Here is a 27,297-nt window from a genome sequence, read left to right on the forward strand (position 1 = left end):
TGTTGGTAACAGTACATGCTATAAAAGTCAGATGAGTCCTCTAACATTTTATTTGAAAATGCAGCGGATTGTTCCAAATCAGACAACATATTATTTACAGTTTCAAAATACCAATCATCAGAAAATGTAATGGAGGTAATGATATAATTTAGAGAAATTTTAAATAAATGTGGTATTTCCAAAGGTCCTTTATGAATATAAGATTATCTCCGTGCTCTCCTTTTTTGTCCAATTTGTATGATATGGTTAATTGATTCTGAGTGGAGCTATCCTTGTTGCACTGCACCTATCAGTGCCTTCAAATAATTGAGGGAATGTGTGGTCATCAGATCACGAAGGATGCGCTCCTTCAACTTGAAACCTGCGTGGTTTCTTCACTACAGTTTCAAAATACCAATCATCAGAAAATGTAATGGAGGTAATGATATAATTTAGAGAAATTTTAAATAAATGTGGTATTTCCAAAGGTCCTTTATGGCCAAATACATCATAATCAACCTTGTTTCAAACAATACCATCAGGAAGTGGAACAGATGTAATGTTCACGGAAAAGAAGTCTCTTTGTTCCTGATGAGATGATGTGTGAGGTTTCAGGACCAAGTTCACATTGGATACTGCAGAGCATTCTGGGAGATAGTTTCCATTGACAAGCAAGCAAAAGAAAGTTACTAGGCCAATCCAGAACAGAAAAATCAATATTCCAGTTATGATCCAGAGTTGAAGCCTAGGTGATACTAAGTAAGTCTTTCTTACTTAGTATCACTGATACTAAGTAAGAACTTACTTAGAAAACTGTAGAATTCACAAATTTGTTGCTTATGGGAAACTGGAGCTGGTGTTGTCTCAGGTTCACTGGAATCAAGAAAGAAGGTATCAAATTGATTAAGTAGCCAGATACAGTTTGATCTATCTTTGGTAGCTCAACAGGTTTTGTTGAACCGGCCGGTGTCTCATCTTGAGGCATATTGATGTAGACTTCGGTGTTTGGTCGAATTGATATTTAGCTTTCATTTGTGTTTTGAATATCTGTTTCAGGAGGAAAAAGTTCAATTTCATTGTTGGAAATTCCATCACTTTGTATTGGTGACTATTCGGATGTTATGAGTCTTTCCGTCTGAACTTCTTGTATGGTAGTGAGAGGAGAGCGTTGGCTACCCAGGAGCCCAGAGGCCTACTATTCAGTATTGGACACATAGTGTGGTTTGATAAGATCAATGGAGACAAATCTCTTTTCATTTTTGCCAGCAAGAGATGGAAGAAGTACTGTTCTTGTTCCTTCGACAGCCAGGATAGGTACAGGCTTTCTGTATGATGGCCCAAAGTTTTTCTTGTCCTCTATCATTTCTCTGACCAGATACCTGATTTTTGAGATCCAGACATGTCTTGCCATTACCGATTTGACTTCCCCAGCTACGGTGCGTTTTAACTGCACGTTGTTTAGTAGTGCCCAGGATTCATTCAGATCCTGTTAAGCAGACAAACGTTTATTGATATCAAATGGTTTTTCATCCGCCACTGTGCTTTCATAATCGAGATTGTCCCAAATAGGACCTAGTAAGGAGTGACACCCCTTAGAGAACTTATTGGCTTATTGTTGAGGGCTCGTTGTACCACATATAAGTGATTGCCCCAACTACCACCCGAACCTAATGCTCTTGCTGTTAAAGATTGATTTAAGACTCAGTTTTTCCTCTCCTCTCTGTACCATCCTGAGGGAAATTCAGTTGTGGAGTACAACAATGCTACACCGAAACCTTCCATGGTTTCCTTGTAAGCCCTCGAGCTAAACGCGAGGCCACGGTCAGAATGTAATGTGCCAACTGCATATGTCCCTATAAAGACTCGCAAATCTTTTATAACCGCTCGGGCGTCAGCCGAGTGCTGAGGCCATACCCATAGGAATCTTGAGCAGGAATTCACTGCCACCAAGATATACTTGTAAGCCCCATCCAATTGTAGGGGGCCGCAGTGGTCCAAATAGACACAAGCGAGTGGTCTGTCTGATATTAGTAGTGTCTGCGCTGGAGGCGCCACGGAGGAACCCTTCATCTGCTGGCAGATGTCGCATTTTAAGACCAAATTCTTCGTCTGTTTTGTTAAACTAGGCCACCAATAGCGTTGTTTCAGTAAAAAAACTATCACAGTAACTCTTGCATTTGCAGAACCTAGACACTCATGTGCAGCTAGTATTAAGCCTAATCTGCGATCCATGTTTTGTATTACTCTATCCCCCCACTCCTGTAATCTGAGCATACGGAATGTTGTTTCCATCTAACTTGTAGGAGTATTTGAGTGGAAAACCTTTCAGCAAGGCTGTGCTGGTTTTGCGTGAAGCAATGACAGATACCATTTTCTGTCTGTCTATTCTCGTTTTTGAATGAGTGATTGCAGCTACGGCAGCAGTACGTACAGCCCCCTTTATAACTTCATCAGCCAACGAATTCCCTTCAACGTGAACACCATCACATTGATGATTCAGCATATCACGTGAGCTCTTGGTAGTTCGTTTTTCAACTACTCAGCTACCTGTTCCCATTGCATTTAATGCTTAATTGTGCCACCTTTTGAGTCATTAAACCCATTTTGACCCCAGTAATGAAGATATTCGCTATATAACTGGACAGAATAAAAAGAATTGCACACAATAAGTGTGTGGAATTCTCGATCCGTATTTATTAGTGCCAGTAATAGGGCTTTTAGTTCTGCCAGCTGAGCCGTGCAGTCTCCTAGAGACTGTATCTTTGTATCGCTGGAATGAAACTTGCTATCCTGCATACGACCCTTCACAATCGCAGGCACTGTATTGCTGTTTGCTTCCTATGGCCGGCTGAGTAGATCAGTGTAAATAATATATTCATACTGTTCTAGAGGCATAATTTAATTTGATAGAGGATATTCTTTTTCATATTGCAGGAATGCTTGTCTTTTTAGCCTTGGGTAATATCTGTTTCCTACATCGGTTGCATTGAGAGAATTAGCCCATTGTATCCATCTTGGATGTAAGGCTTTAGCATTAGGAACGCTAGCCTTTGTAGCAGCCTCTAAGGCTGGTACCGGAGTTACGACTATTATTTGTTTCCCTTGAGCCAGTGCTCTTTCTCTCACTACAGTAGTCTGATCTACTGTCAGGATTTTCTCTGTAGAAGCAAAGCACTTTTCAGGGTTTGTGTACAAATGTGATTTGTAAGCTATAGGTACTGTTTTGCCTTCATTGAAGGTTAGTTAAGTGTACCCAGATTGAACCGCTATAACGCAGATCACCAGGGTGCGGACCTTTACCTATGTCTGCAAGTGTTTTGAAGCAATCATGTCAGCTTGTAAGGAACAAAGGATACCTCAGTGTTCTTATGTCCAATTCCTTAATGAAAAATCAGGTCTTATTAAGTAATAGAAAGGTTTTACTCTTTCTGCGTAATCCAAAATGTATGTTCTGCCAAAATGTAAGCATCCCAACATGTACTGTAAGTTTTTCAGCGATATTGGAGGTTGGAGCAGCGCGCACTTTTCTAAAAAGTTAGCTGCCAGACTTTTACCTTCACTTGATAGCTCGTATCCCAAAAATAGGACATTGAGGTGGGCTATTTTAGATTTTTTAAGTTTAATTCGTAGCCCTCGGCGGCAAACCCCCAAGTTATGTTGCTCACCCTGGCCAAGTGATCCTTTAAATCATCATCTGTCAGATAAATATCATCTACATAGAACAATGCCCCTTCATCCAAATTCTGCAGTAGCTCTGTTACCCTTGTGGAAAACAACCAGGGACTATTTTATACCCTTGGGGGAATCGACAAAATTGCCACTGAGATCCCAGCGCAAAACATGCTGTTGAATACCTGCTTTCAGGTGCTATATTTTGGCAGAAATATCCATTTGAGATTTCTAGTGTTTTGTATTTTTTACGCACAATGTTATTCATTAATGCGGCACTATGTGCATTCTGTACTGCAAATGTTTTTAGTGCATGTGTTCAGATGTCTATAGTCTAAAACTAGACGATATGAATTATCGGGTTTCATTATGGGAAACAAAGAATTATTCATGGGGGAAGTGCAAGTTTCAATTACACCCTGCTATTCAAGTTGATCCAAGATCTCCCTGACCAGTTTTTTCGCTTCTTGTGTTATTGGGTATTGTCTCTGTGGAGTTGGAGTAGTTTTTACTGGGATTATATGGTGAGGTGAATCCCACCCAACATGGTTGCGGTAAAGTGCTGGAGCAAGGGCTATCACCCACTCATGTGCGTATGTGTGTTTTAAGTATATTGGGACGAGATCGTAAAAATCGGTATCATAACAATAGGAGGCGGGCAATCTTTCTCAGCTAAAAGGATGTCATAGCCATAAGCCAGGTTCTCCCAAAAGAAACCTTTAACTTTTCTGCGTTTGTCCCCCTCCATTGGGAGTGTTATTTAATGTAACCTATGCAGGACTCTCACCGTTGTATCAGGTGTTTCCACCATGATGTGCTCATTCAACTCGCTGTCACCAGAAGTTCCATCAGGTTCTGGTGAGCTATTGTTACTTCTTCTGCACTGTCTAGCATCCTCAGAGCCCATTCCCCATTCAGAAATTGAGTCCTCGGAATTCTGGGCATGTCTAACTTTAAGACCTACTACTTTCTTCTTTTTAAATTCAGGTTTTGATTGTGGCTTGTGTTCTTTTTTAGAAGTGTAGTCTGAAGCGCGTTACGTGTCTCTGGACTTCGTATGCTCTGCTTGTCTGTGTTCTGACCATCCTTCTCTCTCTCAGTGTTTCTTGGTGAACCCTGAAAGGAACGAGAGAAACGTGTATCAGTATCCTGATACCTGTCAGGTTTTTGTAATGTTATCTCTATTCCTAAGGTTGTACCTCCTTTAGGAGGGCTCCTGTTGCGGACACCCACTCCTGGATGGAGATCTATGCTTTTGGTTTTTATTGTTATTATCCCATTTCTTCTTGTAAGAATCAGGTGCTTGCTTGGTGTTCTTTTTTTCAGGACCACCCATGAGTTGAGGTTTTGTTGCTCTAGCTCCCAAACTATTTCAACCTAATTCAGCGTCGGTGTAAGTGATAATTTTAGTTAATTCATGTTCCTGTTGTAAAGGAGTGAAATCCCTCAGGCATTGGTGTATTGCCCCTGCTGCTGCCTTCCCTTTTATATTTGCTAATATTAGAGCTGATACCTGGGCAAAATTACCAAATAATTTCATCCCTAAGTTCAGAGTAGCTTCTGCTCCATACTCAGTCTGTATTTGTCTTAATATGTCTGGTATTACCGCTAATGGCAGGATACCATGAATTCTGGTATATATGGCAGTGAAAACTGTACCCCAAGAGGTACAATCCTCTATTTGGGGAGCTATCCCCATTGGCATGCAGACTGTTAGCATTCTGTGTTTCTCTTGAGGACTTGTGTGTGGAAATACTGCCTCTAGCAGTTGTTTTCTGAGCTATCCAGAATGGCATTTGCTCACGTTTAGTGGGCATTTTACCCATAACTGTGTTTGTGGTGTTATTTTCGTTGTGGAACCCTGAATTTGACTTGTCTTTGTAACTCTTGTTGGCTGAAGTGTGAGTGTTCTCATTACGAACTGTGTCAGGTTTCTGTAAAGGTGTAGTTTCTTTATGAAGTCTGCCACTGGCATCGAATCAATGTCTGAATGTGGTGTATAAGTCGCCAGGACTGGCCAAGCGGCTCCATCTCTTCCGAGCAGACCTAGTCTTACTTTGTCCTTTGTGTAGGGGAGGGTGCCTTTAAACCAGTTTATATGATCCTGGTAGTTGAGCAGAACTTTAATGTTCTCATACGGACAGTATTCCTCTTGCGTTTCATCTTCAGTGTAAGAATGAATTGCATTTGATTGCGGATCTGCTTGCGGGAATTTAACCAATGAATAGAATACCTCCGTTCTATATGATTCGTGAGCCTCAATCACTAATGTGACTGTCCCACCCTTAGCTGTCACTCCAAAGTCAGCTAGTCTTAAGGTAAGGGCAGTTCTAACATTTTCTGAAATGTTAATTTCCCCTTCTAGTTCTTCTTCAACTACCGCACATTGTGCTCGACACAGTAGCATTTTCTTCAGTCATTGTTGAAAAAGTTTCAAGGAAGAGTTTCAAGGAAACTGAGATAAGGTTTTATGCACAATAGGAACAATTTATTTCTACAAGCTTGATAAACCTACAGCCAATACATAGGATATGCCTACTCAGCTGTGGCGGATAGTTCCCTTCCCACTCCAGATGTCTCTGGGGAAATGTGAGTAGGGGGCTCTAAGAATATCACGACTGAACTACTCAGATTTGACCGTTAATAAAGTACCAAACCAACGTTGGCAGTGCTATGTGGTGTAGTTCCTATAAACCTATATAGGATCTGCACGTTTAGACAACATACACTATGGGATTGGTGTCAGACTGATTCTAGACACCCCTATTGGGTATGTTAGTCTGTATACCAGCTAGCTCACAGTGCCACTAGAAACTCAACTCCTCTTACCAAGGAGAGAATAGTTCTTGGCAACTATCGGACATGACAACCCTGATCCCTCAGGATTGTGGAAACAGTGCAATACTTTTCGCCCAGTCACTTGTGCTCACTTTGTCTCATAGAGATAACCAGAATAAACGGTGGGAATGTTTTTTCAATAAGAATTTATTAAACCAGCATCATTCTAGTGTAAAATAGGTGTGCTGAAACAACCATTAAACAGTAACAGATATAAATGATTATCCATATCCATACTAATATTATAAAGAGAGAGCCCAAACCTTTGAGGCGGGTAATCTCAGTAACCACAGCACCAATCACAACACCCAATACAGCGTTGGAAAGGGCAGTTGCAGCAGAAGGACATAGGCTATGCAGACGGCCACCATATACATTTAAAAGGTAAAAGAACCGTGCCAGCAAAGTAGTCCCTACTGGGCGTGTCTGCATTGTGCTGTGGGCGTGGGCTGGGGGCGTGACTAACGCTGGGGGCGTGTGGTACGGCCCTCATATCGTGGGCTATGGCCGTGTGCTGGGGGCGTGACAAATGCTGGGGGCATGACAAACGCTGGGGGCATGTGTCCGCCCTTCATGCCATGTGAGTCGTAAATACAATCGCCAATTACGTTGCTGCGCAGCATCAAGGGGCACGCTGGGGGCGTGACACGCTGGGGGCATGTGTCCGGCCTTAATGCCATGTGAACGCAACTGCGCCTCATCAAGGGGCACGCTGGGGGCGTGTGCTACGTTCCACCCTTCATGCCATGTGGGTCGTATATTAATCAGAAGATCGTCTGTTGTGGCCGTGTGCTGGGGGCGTGACAAACGCGTTCAGCTGGAGGCGTGGTAAGTAACGTTACTGCAGCCTCTCCTGCGCACTGTTACTGAACTCCCTCATTCAACGAAATTACACGTGCCTGCTACCATCAACCAGGGCTCTAGCCGGGCTCAGGCGGCGGATCAGTACACTAATTACACGTGCCTGATAACATCAACCAGGGCTGCCTCTGGACCTCAAGCGGGGGAACACGCGCCTGCTAACATCAAACAGGCCTGCATCTGGGCCTCAAGCGGGGGAACACGCAAATGAGCGTGTCTGAGGGGACAATTACTGCAGCCTCTCCTACTCGCTGTCACTCAACTCTCTCATTAAACTGATTTACCCGCGGCTGATAACTCTCTGATTCAACGACATTACAAGCGCCTGCTAACATCAACCAGGGCTGTAGCCGGGCTCAGGCAGCGGATCACTACACCAATTACACGCGCCTGCTAACATCAACCAGGGCTGCAGCTGGGCCTTCTCCGTCCCGATTCTAATGAAACAAAAAATGTTGTCTACCACGAGATTTTAAAATAAATTGCCCTTGCCAAATACACACATTCTATTTCATACCCGGACAACGTCGGGACGGGCTGCTAGTAAGCACTAAGAGTAAAAGGATGGTAGATTTCTACCATAGTGCTAAAACAATGAATACAGGCAAGTATATAAAATACATGACAGTAGTAAATGTGTACTCCTACGATGCGACCCTAACTAGATGTACCTAAGTGTACCTAGCATGTATGTGGGTGTAAAGCTAAGAATCCCTCTGGGATATAGTCAACCCCAATACCTGAAGTGAGAGACTGTGGGACCCCGTCTTGGTCTTGAGATGGACACCCCGCAAGGGATATCAGACCACTGCGAGCTGGACTGTCTGCATGCAGGAGCCACAGCGTCTCGCATCAGTGTGTCGGCATGGAAATTATTTTCTCCTCTTACTACCTCAGCAAGATATGGTGTATATATACCCAAATTGGTACCCTCAGGGTATATACTTTGCTTTGTCATGTCGGATGTCGGAATAGGATGACAGGAGGAATAACCCTTTTACATAGTTATTATGCAGAGAAAACCCCATGTCATTTAGGCATTATCGTAACTAGGTAAAAGGTCAGTACTAAAACCGTTATTTAGTGTAATGGTAGAGGGGAATATAGGTGAAAGGTTAGGTGACTACCTGAGCCTATATTGGGGTACCTATATGAAACAGAACAGTGAGGTAGGGTGGAAACAGTTACAATTAAGATAATGCCTCTTATCAACTACTTCATTAGCATGCTACCTATGATACTACCACAAACTTTAAAAAAAAATCGATAAGGCCCCTAACGGATTCTTATGGCAAGGGAAGAAACCAAGGATTTTTTTAGACAAACTCAGACTAGCTAAGAAATAAGGAGGAGTGGGCTACCACATTTTAAGATTTACCAGACTGCCTACCCATGTAAGCAAGGTGCTGTATGGTTTCAGGATAAGTTTGAATACAAACCCCAGTGGCTAGAAGTGGAAAATAACTTGATAAAAGATGTTCCACTCCCAGCCATCATGACCATGTGCATTCCCTTTTTACAGCACTCAACATAAATTATTCAAAACACTGAAAAAGGTTTGCCTAGTCTAGACATACAGTCCAACATTAAATGGGTGCATCAAACCTGATGGCGATACGGTACAACCCCAAAATTGAAATAGATAAACAGTCAATATATTGGCGAGAGTGATCACAAAGAGGCATGAACCTGATCAAAGATCTATAAGAGGATAACATTCCCATACCATTCTCGATCATTAAAAGGGAGAGGTTTAGCTGACATAGACTTTTATAATTTTTTGAAGTACAGACTTCTAAATTAGCTCTGAAGCTTTCGCCCCTTTCTTCCTACCAAACTGACTCACCTATCAAATAACAGGCAAATGGTTTCAAAAATCTATAAGGCTTTGCACCCTGAACCACATAAAGCCCATATGATCTAAGTAAATAAATGGGAATCTGAACCATATAGTAAGGGAATAGGATTTGACTGGGAGCAAATCCATTTAATGCCTTTCAAAAATAAAATATCTCCCACTCTAATCCAGACAAAGTATGTGATTTAAATAGGAACGATTGGACCCCAGCCAGACTACACAGGCTCATTCTTATCCAATCCCCACAATGTTGGAATTGTAATTCACTAATAGGGGATCTCCCACACATGCTTCTTTTTTGCCCGATGATGCAACATTTTTGGGACAGGATCTTTGAGTGTAAAAGTGACTCTAGCATTCCATTTAATTGGGGTCAGTATCCTCCTCAGGCAAGTAACTGTTTTAGGATTACCATTCCTACTGTAATTCGTGCCCTTCCCTCCATTAGTGGTGATCGAAATGTATGAGTCTTGCATACAGTATGAGTGCATACTGTGAATTCTAAACATGAAACATTGCCTTCCCCAACCACGCTATGCCCTCTCCAACTGGGCATAGGCGATACACAGAACTGGAGGCCCCACCCAGAAGATCTGCTCCCTTTACATGGAGGTTCCCCCCGCATTTTCCCTTAGACGCAGTATTCAGAGCAGACCTGGATATAGCCATAGTGGAATTCCTTGATACCAATATTGACTCGGTTGAATATTTTTCCACAGTCTGGGAAACATTCAAAGTGTATATTAGAGGGTTAGCCATATCCAAGCCTTCAGGAGTCCTCCGCTCAAGCAGAAACAGATTGTCGTCGCTTGAGAGTCAATTAGGTAGATTTGAACAAGAAGCTTTGATGGGGAGAACGCCCAAACCTCTGAGGCATTAAAGAAAGCACTTGAGGAGTACCATGAGGTTGCGGATAGTGAGTTAAAACATAAGGGCAAATATGTGATAGCCATAACCTATGGGGAGGGAGAGAGACCAGGCTGAGTGCTTGCAGCACTGGCACATCACCAAAGAGAGTCTGGCCTAGTTACCAAGCTGCGGGATTCGAGTGGTGATCTGCTGAGAGACCCAATACAGATAGCCAATAGGTTAAGCAGGTATTATTCAGATCTATATAGCACCAAGGTGGTGACAGATGAAACTGCCATTCAGAACTACCTTGAACATATACAACTTCCATGGCTTACAAACGGGCACAGGGAGGATCTCATGAGACTGCTAGACCCCTTCGAAATACTGACTGCACTCAACGCTATGCATGATGGGAGCGCCCTAGGGCAAGATGGGCTCACAGTATGCTTTTATAAAACTTATAAAGACCGGTTGATTCTGAATTTGTGCACTTCGTTTAAAGAGATGGGGAGAAGGGTGTGATGCCCCAATCGATGAGGGAGGCCTTAATAGTTACTTTATTGAAGCCGGGGAAGCCCTCAAACAAATGCGCACCTATAGTCCACTATCGCCTCTGAATATTGGATACTAAAATATTTGGTAAAGTCCTAACACATAGGCTGGCATCATTGATCCCGATCTTAGTAGAGCCAGAGCAGGCGGGATTTGTTCTGGGACGCACCTTATCATATAACTTGAGAACTGCATTTGGCACCACTCAGCATGTAAGGCTTGAGATTAAGGCGGCTGCCTTTTTTCGGACACAGAGAAAGCATTTGATTCTGTGGAATGGGCCTTTATGGAGCAGGTATTACGATGTATGGGAGTGGGTGAGGTTTTTCTTAAGCTGGTGTCAGTACTCTATAATCAACCAGTAGCAAGGGAACGAGCTGGTGACGCGGTCACATCACCTATTAGGATATCTTGGGGCACGCGGCAGGGCTGTCCATTGTCCCCGCTGTTATACGCCATTGCACCGAAGCCATTGGCGTGCGCCTTAAGAGAATACCACGGGCACAGAGGGATCCGCTTCCCGAACAACAATCTTATAGTGTCGGCGTACGCGGATTACATGCAGCTATATGTACGAGAACCTGGGTCTACCCTAACACTGCTAATTAATGAAGTGATTAAGTTTGGAGAAGGTCTCCGGTTTAAGAATTAATTGGACTAAATCCATTGTATTTCCTTTGACATCGGGCACAACACCGGTGGCTCTGGACTTCCCTAAGTGGTCTTCTGACCCTGTGGGTCATTTAGTGGTGCAGCTCCATACAAATTCAGAGACCGGGTATTCAGTGCGAATTATGGTTTTTGCTAGACTTGAGGAAGATATTGACCACTTGATTTGCCTGCCTTCGTCCCTAATAGGTTGTATCTCCTTGATGAAGATGCTTGTCTTGCCCAGATTTTTATTTCTCTTTTTAAATATCCAGATGGTTCTTCCGAAACACACTTTCCAGATTATATGCTCTCTAATGGTGAAATTAGCTTGGGCTGGTAAACATCTGCTGGTCAAATGGGACTTTCTTACACTTCCCTATTCCATGGGTCGCCTTGGTGCTCCTGATCTAGAGTTATATTATAGAGTAGCTCAGTGTTCACATACACATTATTGGATACATAGGCTGCAGAATCTCCCTCATCTGCAGATTGAACAGATAGTGGTCGAACCTGACCCACTCCCTCAGAGACTGTTTCGGAACCCTATCAGACGTAATGGCATACTAGACTGTAAATTCGACAGTGCATGCTTGGCATGACCTATTAAAAAGACAAGCTGGCGCACTTTTATCCTCCCCCTATTGCCTGTGGAATGGTGCTATTGGCTACCAATGAGTGTGGATAGAGAGGTGGTACAAGCTTTACTGTCAATCAACATCTCTGAAATGGGCGATTTATTTTCCGAGGGCAAGGACCATGCATAGGCCGAGGTAGCAACTGAGGGACAGGATTTCACCCCACTCGTGCAGTTCCATTTTTATAAGTGATCTAGGAGTAACACTAGATGACGTCAAGTGGAGGTATTGCTGCCAGGTCACTCAAGTCTCGCTAAATGGAAGGCACAGACTCATACATTTCAAGTTCCTCAACAGAGTGTATTATACTCCAGAGAGACTGCGCCGATATGGTCTGAGAAATGCAAAAACAACAGTTGATGGACAGAATGCAGAACAATGTCATACATTCACCCCAGTAAAGAGATCTGGGCCTAAATCCATTGTTTTTTTGCTCACCATGCCATTCCAGTTTGAACCCAGCCATATGCAAATCAGTCTTGACCCTGTGCCCCATGGGAACAGTCCAGCCTGAACTGCCAAGCCAGGTCCTCCCTGGACTAGAAACAAGCATCTAAGGACAGGTTTCGGGCTTTCAGCCCTCATCAGCCTGGATAGCTTGATTCCTGTGGCATGGAGACCTTGGGACTCACGTCTGAGCATACCTGTCCTACTCCGGGTGACACATGTAAAAACAACAGTTGATGGACAGAATGCAGAACAATGTAATGCATTCTCCCCAGTACAGAGATCTGGGCCTAAATCCATCGTTTTTTGCTCACCATGCCATTCCAGTTTGAACCCAGCCATATGCAAAGAGACACAGCTCGCTGTGAGCGGTGCGGGGAGGACAAAGCGGGATTCCTGCATGTTGCTTGGCTCTGCATCACAGGGCTTTCACTTGCTCCAGATCCTCTGCTGGCTTTGAGTTACACTGGGACATTGCATAGGGATGTCAGAAAGTTGATAGCGAAGGGGCTTCTCCTCGCTAAACGTAGCAATGCAATGGGCATGTGGGCCTGTTCCAACAGAATGGACAAAAGATATGCTATACTGTAACACGCAGTCCAAGTTGATTAACAAACTATTACCCCCACAGAGTCGTCCCAAGAATTTCTGGTGATTGTATAAACAATGCCTTATTGGGAAAGAGTCGGGTGAGCCACAGGGGTATAATTAAGTTTGTACATACATAGATTGCTCGGTAAGGTCCCGATGCTAATGTCCTATCTGAGCTGAGGGTGAGGTTGTATATTCTTGTGGCAAACCAAATATTATACGGATAATGTTTTCAATTGGATGTACAATATTAAGTGTTGACTTTGCTTTTACCCCCCCCCGTATAGGGATGCTTAATTTTTATGTAACTTGTGTTGAGTCTTGGCATTATTTTCGCTGACAGTATTGTGCACTGTTAGTATGTAATGTTTTACTGTGAAATGTTTAAATTAATAAGTATAAAACCGTTTTTTTTTATTTATGGTATAAAACCTGTCTGAACAACGGTTAAACCTAATGCTGAGTTTTTAAGAACCCCCTCCGTACAATTTAATCCCTGAGATAGTGACTGGAGTCACTCCAGTGATTGAATCAATGCTACACAGGTGTGTGGAATTCCTATAGCCTGTTGCCTAGTACATATTGTTTGGGGTCATCAACAGTAACTTTTCATGTTAATTTTGTGCTTGGGATAAGTAGGCCCAACCCCTTGCAGCATAAACCCTTTAGGGCTACTTTACAAAACCACATTATGAATCTGTGACCAGTATTGACTGCCGTTAAGAAAATATTTGTATCCATATGTTAATGTTGGTCAGTCTTATATTTATGGTTAATTAATGCAAAGCTTTTATTATTAGGGTGGACGCTCAAAGGAAATATTGTAAGTTCGGACTGCACGCACAGTGGTTCCAGCATCAGAAAGGGGTACACGTTTGCAAAGTTTAACAATATGAGGTCATTTATAATACTCCCTGAATATGCTCTGATTAGATGCAAATATTTGCAGAAGATTGAAAGCAAGACTGATGATTCTTTGCTTTCAAAATAAAATGTTCACACAAAAATGCAACTAGGAAAAAAACCATTTTGCTAAACTACTGTGAAATTTTAGGTACCAAGTAATAAAGTATCATTTAATAAAATGTGTTGTTGCATGTTAATATTTCCAAAAATATTCATAGTGAAAAATCAATGTTACCAGTTTCAATAAGGTTATGGGTAACATGAAAATAAACCAGTATTGGCAAAGCCAATAGTTCTTACATTGGTGGTCAGCCTTTTGGATTTTTCAATGCATGCCTTGATTTGACATGGTTTTTGTAAAACTTTATTGTTGTGGGAGCTGCTAGGCCCTCACCATTATAACAAACATTAACACAGAGCAAAAATATTTTTTGGGTTTCAAAAAGCACACATTGCCACCCACAGTAGTCCCTGGCACTAAAAAAAACTACTTTTTGTGCTGATATGCTCCTTGTAAAAGAGCAGAATTCGGTCACAGAGAGTGAAACCAGCCCAGAGAGAGAGAGAATTTTAATAAAAACAAAATGTCTTGGTTAATATTAGACCCAATTAGGGGCCAGATTCTTAAAGAAAGTCACAAAAGTGCACCCATGGTATATGTCCTTGTATTAGTGCAGATTTACACCTTTCATGAATTTACAAGCATTTACTGTAGTAGGCCAGGAAATGGTACTACCATAAAATATTTGTGAACCGTATTTTAGCATGAGCAAATATGCATGTGTAGATTTGCTCATTTGACAATCTGCTGAGCGTTTACAAGTATACTTTTTCTAAAGCCCCTTTTTTCACTAATCTGGAAAAAGATTTTCTTCTGCCCTTGTCAGTAGTAAATGTATACTCCTGATGAAAACTGATAAAACACTTCAGTTAGTTGGTTTGCACAGATTCACAAGGGCATTCCAACCCTGAAATTATTGTTAACCGCTACCTCCAGCCCCAGAATGTAATCTGCGGAAATGTGGAAAAATCAGTATATTGCTAGTATTCAAACCCTACTACAGTATTAGCCCTGGTCTAATCGGGAGAGGTTATTATCAGAGGTCTTTTATAATGAGATTGCTGCCATAATTTGTGACCGCACTACGTGGCACCCAAGGGATAAGTGGATTTTTTACAGGACACGTAGATCTATGAAGGATCCTGTCCCATGGATGAGTAGATATTTTATTAAATTCCACACCCCTTCTGAGATAGTTAGAAGTCCATGCAACTTGCCAATCCTGGACTTGCAAAAGCTGAATGGCCAGTATAAAATGATGCAGAACGTAAAAAAATTAACAGTATAGTCATTCCATCCGGTACCAATTCCAGATACAATATTGTTTCAGATCCCCTGTGATGCGGTCTGGTTCACCGTGGTTGATTTTTGCCAAGCCTTCTTCTCAATTACGTTGCATAAGGATAGTCAATATTTATTTTCTTATCAGCTCCAAAGTAGAATTATGGAATGGTGCAGAGTTCCAAAAGGGTATAACGAGAGCTCATTGATCTACAATCAGATCTTGAAAGAATCTCAAGTCATTGCAAATGTCATGTAAATCTGTTCTTGTACAGTATATCAACAACCTGCTTGTGGTGCCAAGTACACAAGAAGCTGGTAAACAGGATACAATTGCTCTGCTAAATCATTTAGCTGAGAACAGACACAAGGTGTCCCTGGGCAAGTTGCAATACTCTAAAAGTCCTATACGTAGGACATCGCATTGAGAAAGATGCAAGGAAGGTGTCACAAGAGATGATTATTGCTATTTTGAAAATTCACCTAAAACGCATAGAGAAGTTAGAATGTTTATGGGAATGGTGGGTCACTATAGACAGTGGATACCCAACTTTTCCCTAATGGCCAAGTCTTTATTAAGGCTGGCACACAAATATGTGACTGATCCATTTTGATGGGACATCAATTGCTTAAAAGCATTCCTTGAGCTGAGAAAGTCTCTGTTGTGCCCCAGCATTTGGAATGCCAGATTACAGTAAAATGTTAACTTTTTTTCTGCAGTGAGAGGGCTATGCTCTGTCTGTGCTTACTCAATTGCATGCAGACTCTCAAAGACCTGTGGCATATTTCTCGACTACCCTTGACCCTGTAGCTGCAGGTCTGCCTAACTGTCTTAAGCTGTGGTTGGTGTCAGTATTGAGTAGCAAGAATTTAGTCATGGGACATCTTCTTATGATGAGGTCCAACATTCAGTGGAGATTTTGCTTAATCGCACCAAGACTCAATATATGACCAACAGCAGGCTTACAAAGTACAAAGAATTGGTTCTTGCTGCTGAAAATGTGGTTCTACAAATATATATCAGACTCTTAATACCCTACACTGTTACTATTGCCAGAAAATTAAATTGATGGGGAAGAGATTGAGCATGACCTTCTTGATGTCACAGATTTGTGCACCAAGCCAAGACCTAATATTATCATTAAGGATGAACCCCTTGATGAGCCAGATTATTGGTCGAGGGCTCATGTTTAAGAGATAACGAGGGGTATTTGTACCCAACTTAAACGGTCTGTACAATTCAGGAAGTTGTAAAAGCCTGGCTTCAAGGTGTCACCTCTGCTCAGGTAGCAGAACTGGTCACCCTTCCCACAGATTGCTATATTTCAGACCAATTAAGGGTTACAACATTTACTAATACTCAATATGGATTTTGGGTGGTCTCTGACTTTGGACAGTTATGGTCGCAGAGGCAATTCATGACTACAGCAGGAGCTCTTATCTAGATCTGAGAATATGTGATTATACAGGTGGAAGCTTTACAATTGTCACAAGAAATTTAAGTTGTTAAATGTGTAACCTACAGAAGTGGGAATGACTACATGACCATTGGAAACTGATATGCCGAAAAAGTTGCATGGTATTGTAACTGTGGCATGCACATTTAACAGAGAGTATGCAAATGGATCCGATGAAAACGCTGCTTTTGATATGCTGTTGTCTGTAACTGATAATTGGGAGGAAATCAAGAGATTGCAGGAGGAAGTGTCAGAAGCGGAAAGACAAGGGTAGGTTAGAGCAGGATTTGTTAAGAACACAAATGAGATTCGGGTCTCAGAAGACGGAAGACCTGTATTATGTGATAGTCTGTTATTTCCAATGACTAGACATTTTCATGGACCCGCACACATAAGGAGGGATGCGTTGGTGAGGTTCTTCAGGCAGAGTTGGTTCAATCGCCGATTTAGAGTTTTAGCTCAGGAATTGTGTCACAGATGCATGACGTGTCAGCAAATTAATGTAGGGAGAATAACTTGTGTTACCATGAGTACCCTTTAACAGAATGCAATTGGACTTTATTGAGATGCCTGTCCGTAACAGGATGAAATATATCCTGGTCATAGTATGTATTTCGCCCTATTTGTGGAAGCCTGCCAACACAGAGGAATGACAGTCTTACTGTAGCCGACCTGCTGTTGCCTGAACTCATATCATGACTCAGATTTCCAGTTTCTCTCCAGTTAGACAGAGGAACTCATTTTAATAATGAGATCCTTAGAATGCTGTGTATGGCACTACAAGTGCAACAGAGATTACACTGTATCTACAGGCCAGAAGCTTCAGGAATTGTTGAACACATTTTTGGGAGATTGAGGTCTCATTTGGCCAAAGTATGTGCATCCACTTATCTAAAATGGCCCGGTGCAGTGCCTTTAGTTGTGACGAGTCTCTGAAGTACTCCCGACAGAAGAACAGGATTGTCACCACATGAAATACTCATGGGACATTCCATGTGACTGCCTGCGGATGCACTCGTAAATATCACAGATGACATGATTCTCCACTATTGTAAAGGACTGGCTGATGTGGTGCATTCGGTTTCTCACCAGGTTGGAGCTGTTACTGCCTTTCCAAACCAAGAACAATGCCATAACCTTAGTCCTGGCAACTGGGTCCTAGTAAAATACTGTTTGGGTTCAAAGTGTAAAGGATCCTACCAGGTGATCCTGATCACCAACACTGCAGTTAAAGGTGGTGGACTATCTAACTGGATCCATGCCTCCGATAACCAAAGAGTGAGTGCCCGCTCGACAAAGTGGTGACGCTGGAAACAAGTCTGCAACGTCCTGTGCATGGACGTATTAAAGGCCCAGAGAAGGGTGTCATAATCCAGAGTTCTCCTGTTATCCAGTTACCCAACATCTAGCAGAGTGATGTGGAAGCGTATCCGGGGGGGTGGGGACCGAGACCAGAGAGGGATGATGCTGTAGAGCAAGCACAGGTGTAAACGAGTGTCCCTGAAGAAGAAATGAGGGAGAGGAGTGGGAACGCTCAAAAGAGAAAAATGGCCAAAGAACAGTGAGCAGTTAAGATCCAGTGTGTTCATTGAACGTATACTGCAAACCATCATCAAAGAAACAGAATCAAGTGGTGTGAGCAACACAGAAGATCAACAGAATCCAGGAGATCAAAAAGAGCAAGTGTATGCTGTCATAGGTATTCTGCACCTGAGTATACTTATACTGACTGTGTCCAATTCGAGAGCCTATCACCAAAATGAAATGAGAACAGAACCACTTGAACCCCCATGATATGCCACATCATCACAGTATGCAATAAATTGTTGAAACTAATCCATCATTGAGCTTGACACATTGACATTTGATTGATTCAATTAGGCAATACAATTGCTTCTTCAAACAAAAACTGTTGAACGGAGTTATTGAAAAATCATATATCATACGATATATGAATTCATAGGGAAAATACAAATAAATAAGAAGATTCCCTAGGTCCAAGGCTGCAGTAGAAGAGCATGGTTGCTATTTTTGGAAGATGATGGAGTAGGGCTAGGGATGACTCATGAAGAATGCAGGAGAAATATAAGATGAATGAAATCATAGCAGATTGACAACAACGAGTTGTGCTCATTTTGCACAAGTAGAATCAAAACGCAGAATATTTCAAGTCTACTGCTGCTATATAATAATTACAGTCTGACTGTATACAATAATATGTTTCTTTACCAGGGATAGATGTAGGACAGTGATTCCTGTAACACTAATATCGATGTGTTAGTCTTCATAATCCTTTTAGTTATGGGAGTATTACTCCTGGAATAGGTACCCTTAGATCTACCCCTGCACGTACATCACCTGCACATTCGATAGATGAGAATTTTCGAGAGATGAGAACTAAAGACTTAATTTCTAAATGTTTCATAGAAAGGTTTCACATCGAACATTTCTTCCAGATTAATTCAAGAATACACACATGCTTAACCCCTTCTACGCTCATGACGAGCTCAGCTCGTCATGAGGTACGCCTGTCGTACGCTCATGACGAGCTGAGCTCGTCATGTAACGCGGTAATTGCGAATCTTTAGCGCACAGCGGTAAAACGCTTAGCGCGGATGGGGTTAAGATACAAAAGATTGCTATGTTTGCGTACAAGTACCTGCTTTACCAACTGAGGTTGTGACTTACCATCACATTCCACTTTCATATGCAGTTACCTGTAGTATATTGCAGAGCATATTTTGTAGGCAGAATGGTTTTGAATGTTTTTTCTCTAATTATGACTTTATCCTTTCTGAGGTTTCCCTTCACAAGAGAATTAATCCTCACCTACAGGCAAATGAGGTAGAAACAGTTTTGTTTTTCTTTAAATCCCCTACTAAAATAGATATTTGTAAGGCATACGAACGCGATTTTTGATGTTTAACGAACCCATTAGAGAAGAAATTCATGCAACCTTTAGAGGAAAGGAGAGATCATGTGTTTCACAGGACAGCAGAAAAGGAAGATGTTTGAACCCTTTCGCTTGCTGGCCTCCCACCCCCCGTGCTAAGCCATGTATCAACAAAGGGTTTGTGGTGCTGAAACCATCTTCCCAGATTTCAGTGACAGGCAGTCTCGTCAGAAAACCAACATTTTCTACACAGTTTTGGCATTTTACTGGGACATAGCCTATTTGTTTCTACTTTTTGTGCTTTTATCCTCCTTCCACTTAGTGGAAGATATGGGTGTGAAAGAAATAATGATCCCTGAAAGCTAAACATTTCTGAGAAGTAGACCACATTCTGAATTCAGCAAGGGGTCATTTGTGTAGATCCTTCAAGGTTTCTTTTTATAGAAACTAACTGTTGAAAATAAGAAATATTGAAAATGAGTTTTGTGCCAACGTTTTCACCTGTAACTTCTTCCAAGTATTAACATTTTTTTAAAGCAATATACGTTACATCCGCTGGTCCCTTCTGGTTGTGGATATATATAGAACTTGTAGGTTCACCATGAAACCGAGAAACCCAAAGCCATTAACTGAGCTGTGTCTTGCAATGGTTTTTCATTGCGTAAGGGGTATATGGCAATTCAATTAGTAAAATATAAAGAGTGAAAAATAGGTACACAATTCTGTGTTCCCTAAGTCTCCCGATGTAAATGGTATCTCACTTGTGTGAGTAGGCCTAGTGCCCACAACAAGAAACAGCCCAAAATGCACTATGGACACATCACATTTTTACAGTGAAAAGCGACCCTTTTTTTGCAATGTGCCTAGCTGTGGATTTTGAACCCTAGCAAATATTTTAAAAAAATAGACACCCAGGGGAATCTAGGATGGGGTAACCTGTGTCTCTCACCAGGTTTTGTTAACCAGAATCCCTTGCAAACCTCAAACGTGGTTAAAAATCACACATTTCCCTCATATTTCTATGATGAAAGGTTCTGGAATCTGTGTGGATCCACAAACTTCCACCCATCCTGCATTCCTCTAAGACTCCAGATAAAAATGAAACCCCCCTTGTGTGGGTGGGCCGAGTATCCGAGGCAGGGAAGGGCCCAAAACATATTGTGGAGACATCAAGATTACCCATCACAAAACAACCTGGTTTTGCAAGGGGGGCCCTCTAGGGAAACCTACCATAACCAGACATTTCTGAAAACTAGACACCTTGGGGAGTCCAGGGAGGTATGGCTTGTGTGGATCCTCCAACATTTTCCTACCCAAAATCACCTGCAAATATCAAATTTAGCTGAAAAAAATCACATTTTCTCTGTGTGGTAAAGTTGTGGGATCACCAGGCTGACACAAATTTCCTACTACCCAGTGTTCCCCCAGGTTTCCCGATAAAAGTGGTACCTCACTTGTGTGGGTGGGCTAAGTAGCCGTGGCAGGCAAGGGCCCAAAACGTATTGTGGAGACATCAAAATTATCTATCACAAAAGGACCTGGATTTGTAAGGGGGGCACCTGCGTTTTTGGTCCCGGGCTCAGAGGCCATCTAGAGAAACTTACCAAAGCAACACATTTCTCAAAACTAGACACCAAAGTGTGATCCCAGCCAGAAATGTGAGGAAAATGTGATTTATTTTCAGCTAAATTTCAGATTTGCAGGGGATTCTGGGTAGGAAAATGTTGGGGTATCCACGCAAGCCATACCTCCCTGACTCCCCCGGATGTCTAGTTTTCAGAAATATCTGGGTTTGGTAGGTTTCCCTAGATGGCCACCGAGCCCGGCACAAAACCTGGGTGACCCCCCTTACAAAACCAGGTTGTTTTGTGATAGGTAATTTTGATGTCTCAACAACATGTTTTGGGCCATTCCCTGCCACAGGCACTTAGCCCACCCACACAAGTGAGGTACTATTTTTATCGGGAAACTTTGGGGAATGCAGGGTGGGTGGAAGTTTTTGGATGCACGCAGATTTTTACAGAACTTTCTATCACAGAAATGTGAGAAAAATGTGATTTTTTTCAGCTAAATTTGAGGTTTGCAGGCTATTCTGGGTAGCAAAATGTTGGGGGATCCACGCAGGCCATACCTCTCTGGACTCCCCTGTGTGTCTAGTTTTCAGAAATGTCTGGGTTTGGTAGGTTTCCATAGATGACTGCTGAGCCCGGGACCAAAACCTCAGGCGACCCCCTTGAAAAACCAGGTCATTTTGTGATAGATGGGTGGGCACCTGTGTTTTTGGTCCCGGTGTGCAGATATCTAGGGGAGCCTAAAAAACCCAGACAATTCTGAAAACTAGACACCTGTGGGAGTCCAGGGAGGTGTGGCTTGCATGAATACTCCCACATTTTCCTTCCCAGAATCCGCTGCAAACCTCAAATTTGGCAAAAAAAGCCACATTTTCCTCTAATATCTGTGTGGGAAAGTTGAGCGATCGTTGCAAGGCACAGATTAGTTACCACTCACCATTCCCCTCAGTCTCCTTATAAAAATGACACCTTACTTGTGTGGATTGGACAAGTGCCTATGACATGGTCCTACCACATTGTATATTCTGTGATTAATATTAGGCGCCTTGAATAATCATTACTTTGTTTGTGATTAGAAGGAATAATAACTTGCGCACTATAAGGACTACCTTAGTTGTGATACTCCACTCAAACTGAGGAGTGGGTATTGACAGAAAATTGATTGTGTTCTTCCTTTTTTCTTTTTTTTAGGGTACACTGTTGTATATATAATGTATATATTGCAATTATAGGTTTTTTGTTTTTTGTCTATTGTATATATTTTGGCCACCTTGTCCTGTGATTCATAATATTGTCCTTCTTAAATTATATCATTTAATGACGACAGAAATAACTGTAGAAAACAGGATAATAAACGGTATCCTGTTTTGAAGTAGTCCATGCTTTATTTTTTCCTCAGTACCACTTTCTCTACTTTTTCATCCTTGTGATGCTCCTTGCCCAGGTATGGGAGGGTAATTTGGGCAGAACCCCTGTTTATTACGTAGTATGACATGGAAGGGACAAAAATGTGTAGAGATTGAGGGGGGCCCAAAGCGGGTCCAAAAGGACAGGTTTTTTTTTAATACTTTTTAGGCTGACTCTACTTTGGGCACCCACACAAGTGAGGTATCATTTTTCTCGAGACCAAGAGGAATGCTGGGTGGTAGGAAATTTGTGCCTGTGCGGTGATGCTACAGCTTATCCACACAGAAATGTGAGATAAATTTGACTTTGTAAGTAAATTTGAGGTTTGCAGGGGATTCAGGGTAAGAAAATGCTGGGAAATCCATGCAAGTCAGACTGCCAGTCAAGAGCCAGTACATGGACACCACCAGCCATGCACACCACCAGCCAAGCAATATCCATGAACATTACCAGCCAAGCACCATTCACACACACCACCAGCTAGGCGCCATCCATGCACACTGCCAGCCAAGCGCTATACAAGTACACGCCAGCCGAATTCTATCCATGCACACAGTCAGCCAAGCACAATCCACGGCACCGCCAGCAAAGCGCCACCCATGCGCTCTGTCAGCCAAGCACAATCCCCGCAAGGCAAGCATGGCAGACTGGGAATAGCAACAAGCCAACAATCCCTGTCAGATTGCTGTTCAACCAGGGGAGTGGGGAGGGCGTGCAAGTAGCTCCGCTTCTGCTATTGTTACTGGGGTCCGATATTGCAGCACTGTTGCAAAAACAGGCCCCAGCGGCCAGAAAACCGTCTGCCCAACCCTCCGACCCACAGGGGAAATGCCCGGTGCCCGCTATGGCCAGTCCGCCCCTGCAGCCAACTACCATCCATGCACACAGCCAGCTAAGCACCAGTTCACATACACTACCAGCCAAGCGACACTCCATGCACACCACCAGGCAAGTACCAATCTATATATACCATCATCAAGCACGAGTCCACCCACACCATTAGCCAAGTGCAGGTCCACACACCGCAAGCACAATGCCAGCCAAAGGTCAGGCTATTGCTCCCATCTGCCTCCTGGGAGGGGTAAACACGGTGGATTTTTTTGGGGATGTGGTGGCATGCCCATTTTGGGCAGCTCCCACCCCTATATACATAAAAAAAATCCCTGGTGTCTAGTGTGCTTTCTGGCCCCTTGGAGGGTGGGGCAGGTCGGCGGCTACTGCTCCATCGGTCTCCCAGGGGAGGCTGAAAGACTGGCAATTGTTTTTCTGGGGGGTGGGGGCATTGGCATGCCCATTTTGGGCAGCCCCCACCACTACTTGTAAAAAATACTATTCCTGGTGTCATGTGGGCTTTCTGCCCCCGAGGTGCAGATCAGGGGCTATTGCCCCCATCTGCCTCCTGGGGGGACAGAAAGACAGGGGACTTTTTGGCGGGTGGTGGGGGCATTGGCATGCCCATTTTGGCCAGCCCCCACCCCTATATACATTTAAAAAAAATCCCTGGTGCCTAGTGTGCTTTCTGCCCCTAGGAAGCAGATCGGGGGCTATAACCCCTATCATCCCCCCAGGGGGGGACAGAAAGACTGAATATGCCAGACATCAATTGGGGCGAGCAAAGGCCCTTGCCCAAGGGGCTGCTCCCCCCTCCCTGGTGTTCAGTGTGTAGATCCCTGCTAAGGGAACGCCCCAGGATCAGCGTGGGAGGGGTACCATTGGAAAGGGGAGATTCTCCCTTTTCCAATTATACCTTTCTTGTGTGTCAACATGCTTGGTGGAAGCTAAGATAGCTCCATGAGCACGTAGAAAGTGAAACTGAAATGAGCTTATCGTCTCATTTCAGTTTCCATTTCCCTGAGATGACGTCAGCGCAACAGTGTGCTATTTCAGAGAAATCAGGTTCCAGACTTTTGGGGGGGGGGGGGGAAATCTCTCTGGTGCCCGCACCAGAGGGATTTCCAGTGCCGTTTAACACTTTTGCTTTGAACGGCTCCCGTGCGTCCGACACATGGAACGGGTTAAAGAATGTGTGGAAAAAGGAGGAAGATGAGAACAAAGGGAAATTGGTTTATCCTAGATTGAAATCACAGACAACAAAAAGGAAAGTTATGTTATTGCAAGAGAAGAAATCACATTAGAACTAGACACTTGGGAATAAGTAGTTATGAACACATATTTGAAGTTCTTAGTGGGTGTGTTCAAATATTAACAGAAGAAGAATCGGTTATCCCTGGAGTATACTTTGTATGTGAACCAGACACATATTTTCAACTGCCCACTGATTGGGAAGGTGTTTGTTGTTTAGTTTTATTATTCCCAAAAATGTACCATGTGAATGTATAGAAGCTTTAATGATGAATTTATCTCACACACAAAGACGTAGTACTAACGATAAAACACAATTAGTGGGAGATATTTTTGGTGCTATTATTCCTCCAGCAGTAGTCCTAAATGATGAGAAAATCAAAAAGCTTTCTGCAGTAGCTGATAAATAAGAAACTAGTACATCTGGTGCTTTGATGGCTTACAGAATTAGTAGCTATTAAATCAATGGCTTTGGATATAGTGTTAGCAGCAAAAGGCGGAGTCTGTAAGATGTTGAAAGTGCAACTTTGTTGCTCATACATACCAGACAAGTGCAAGGAGAGAAGAATTTGCTAAACACATTTCTGATTGAACACCTTTAAGTTAGAGAATTTAAAAACAACTAGTGTGTGGGTACCTTAGGCAAAGGAGTTTCTGTTATAGGTAGTTGGCTTGCAAACATTGCTAATGGATTTGTAGGTGCTATATTAAAGCTTATTTTAAATATTGGTATTTCTTTAAGTTGTTTATTTGCTTTATATATGGGTTTCAGATGTTTCTTAGCCAGGAAGAAAAAGGCAAAGGCGAGTAGAAATGGAGAAGAGAAAATGTAAGGCTTACAAAGAAATGAGCAGATGTAAAACTTGAGAGTAAAATGGATGATTCAGCTGGTAGATTAAGTGTTCTTTAAAGATTAATTTGTGTGTAATGTAATGGCTATTCTAGCCTTCAGAGGGGGGATTAATGTAGTGTAATTCTTAATTTTTGAACTAAAATGCATTTTTTTTTACCAAAGCTGCAATTGACCATGTTAAATAACATGCACATTTAACAATTTGATTTGTAGTAGGTAATCACGCTTAGCTATTACAAGTAAACACTCGAGTTAATATGTTGTAATGAAATGAGTTAGCCTAACATTAATGCCATTTTTAATGTCAACTTTACAAGTAAAGCTATGAGGCCTGCTTTCATATGTACACAGTTGTTTCCCACAATATGTTTTTTCTTTTTCTTCTCACTGCAGATGCTGTATTATTCAAGAATCCTTCTGTTAGCTAGTGAATAAGTATTTGTTATGTATCAGCCAACTGAGAGTGAGGTTCTCACAGGGAGGAGAGGAAGATGATAGGAAGTGCACTTCATGGGGAGAGCAGTCTGAACAACAAGATTCTGTCCAATGTAACAACTCAAGGATATAGTCCTGTTTGCACCATTGTGATAGCCTGAGAAATATGGGAGTTATAATTCTCTCTTTTATGAACAGTTGTTCTCCACAGTACTCGATGTTTGGACCCTGATCTTGATAAAGCGCTTAGAGACCCCTGGGTTATAACGCGCTATATAAATCGAAATAAATAAAATAAATTAATAAAAAGTTTACCTGCTCCCAGAGCTTGGCAGAAAATGACTGGTTCGAAGGAGTGGGAACCAACTGAATGTTGCAACTAATCTTTTGTTTAAATATATTAGCATGTGTTCCTTAGACTGGAGAGGGCTTGGATTCCAGGACTCCCCTGCTTACTGTCTCTCTCCCACTTTATGCATTAGAGAGATGTTCACTGATTTTGGATGAGAAAATCCTTCTCACCCCTGCTAATCCCCACAATTGGAGTGCAAAGTCTTCATCCCTAGCCATTCTTATTCTCTCATTAAAATCCTTCATTTGGTTTTCTGAAGCGGAAACCTTATCCTGTTTAGATCGAGCACCCACGCCCTAGAGCAGGACGCGTCACAGGGGCACCTTAGCAACCACGTAGCAAGGGCTATGTCATCTCAAACAGACTCTTTCTTATTCACCCGGCAGACAGCGGTAGAAGCAAAGAACGATCAAGAAACAGCACCGGCTCGTGGTTATGAAGCCAACCACCACGCCGAACTAAAACCTCAAGGTAACACCAAGGTCCACGCTACCCAAGTCACAAAAACAGATCTCGGAAACTCGTCCCCAATCAGGGCTGACGGGAACTCACCTTCCTCAGACAGGGACATGACCTTCTTGGAAGACCAAGAATGGATCGAACTAGAGGCTGCATACAACGTTAAGGACCCCACAAACAGCATCAGCAAAGAGAGCCTCATCCACCCTACAGAGGGGGCAACGGATACAACGGACACTTTTTGGGTAACTCTACTCAACACAATCCAACTGTCATCAACTGCACTTCAGTATCAATCTGACAAACTAGACCTTCAACTAGTGCTGCAAAGGTTGGCAGAGGCCACTATGGGGATCGACAGAAAACTTGCAGATCTCAACGGCCTTATAAAAAGAGGACAAGAGTCAGTAAAACTATCCCAGCTTGGAAGAACAGACTGTGCTGCTCACCAATCGTCGACAAACTATCATCATTGCCCACAATGTTGGGAAACCTTCTGGAGGACATAACCTGTCACCGGTCTTTTATAAAATAAGGGAATTAACAACAACACCAACATCCTGGAGAGGCTCGATAATAAGCCCGATTTATAAAAAGGGCCCCAGGA

General features: G+C 42.6%; 1 long non-coding RNA gene across 1 annotated transcript in view; it reads left to right on the forward strand.

The window, feature by feature from the left end:
• LOC144829489 (uncharacterized) overlaps positions 1 to 27,297 on the forward strand; it is a 111,445-nt gene that overhangs the window by 67,161 nt on the left and 16,987 nt on the right. The window contains exon 2 of the long non-coding RNA XR_013610681.1: positions 25,364 to 25,420. This is a non-coding gene — a long non-coding RNA (uncharacterized LOC144829489). The remainder of the gene's footprint in view (positions 1 to 25,363; positions 25,421 to 27,297) is intronic.

Source organism: Lissotriton helveticus, chromosome 4_1 (genome assembly GCF_964261635.1).
Source record: "Lissotriton helveticus chromosome 4_1, aLisHel1.1, whole genome shotgun sequence".
Taxonomy (NCBI): domain Eukaryota; kingdom Metazoa; phylum Chordata; class Amphibia; order Caudata; family Salamandridae; genus Lissotriton; species Lissotriton helveticus.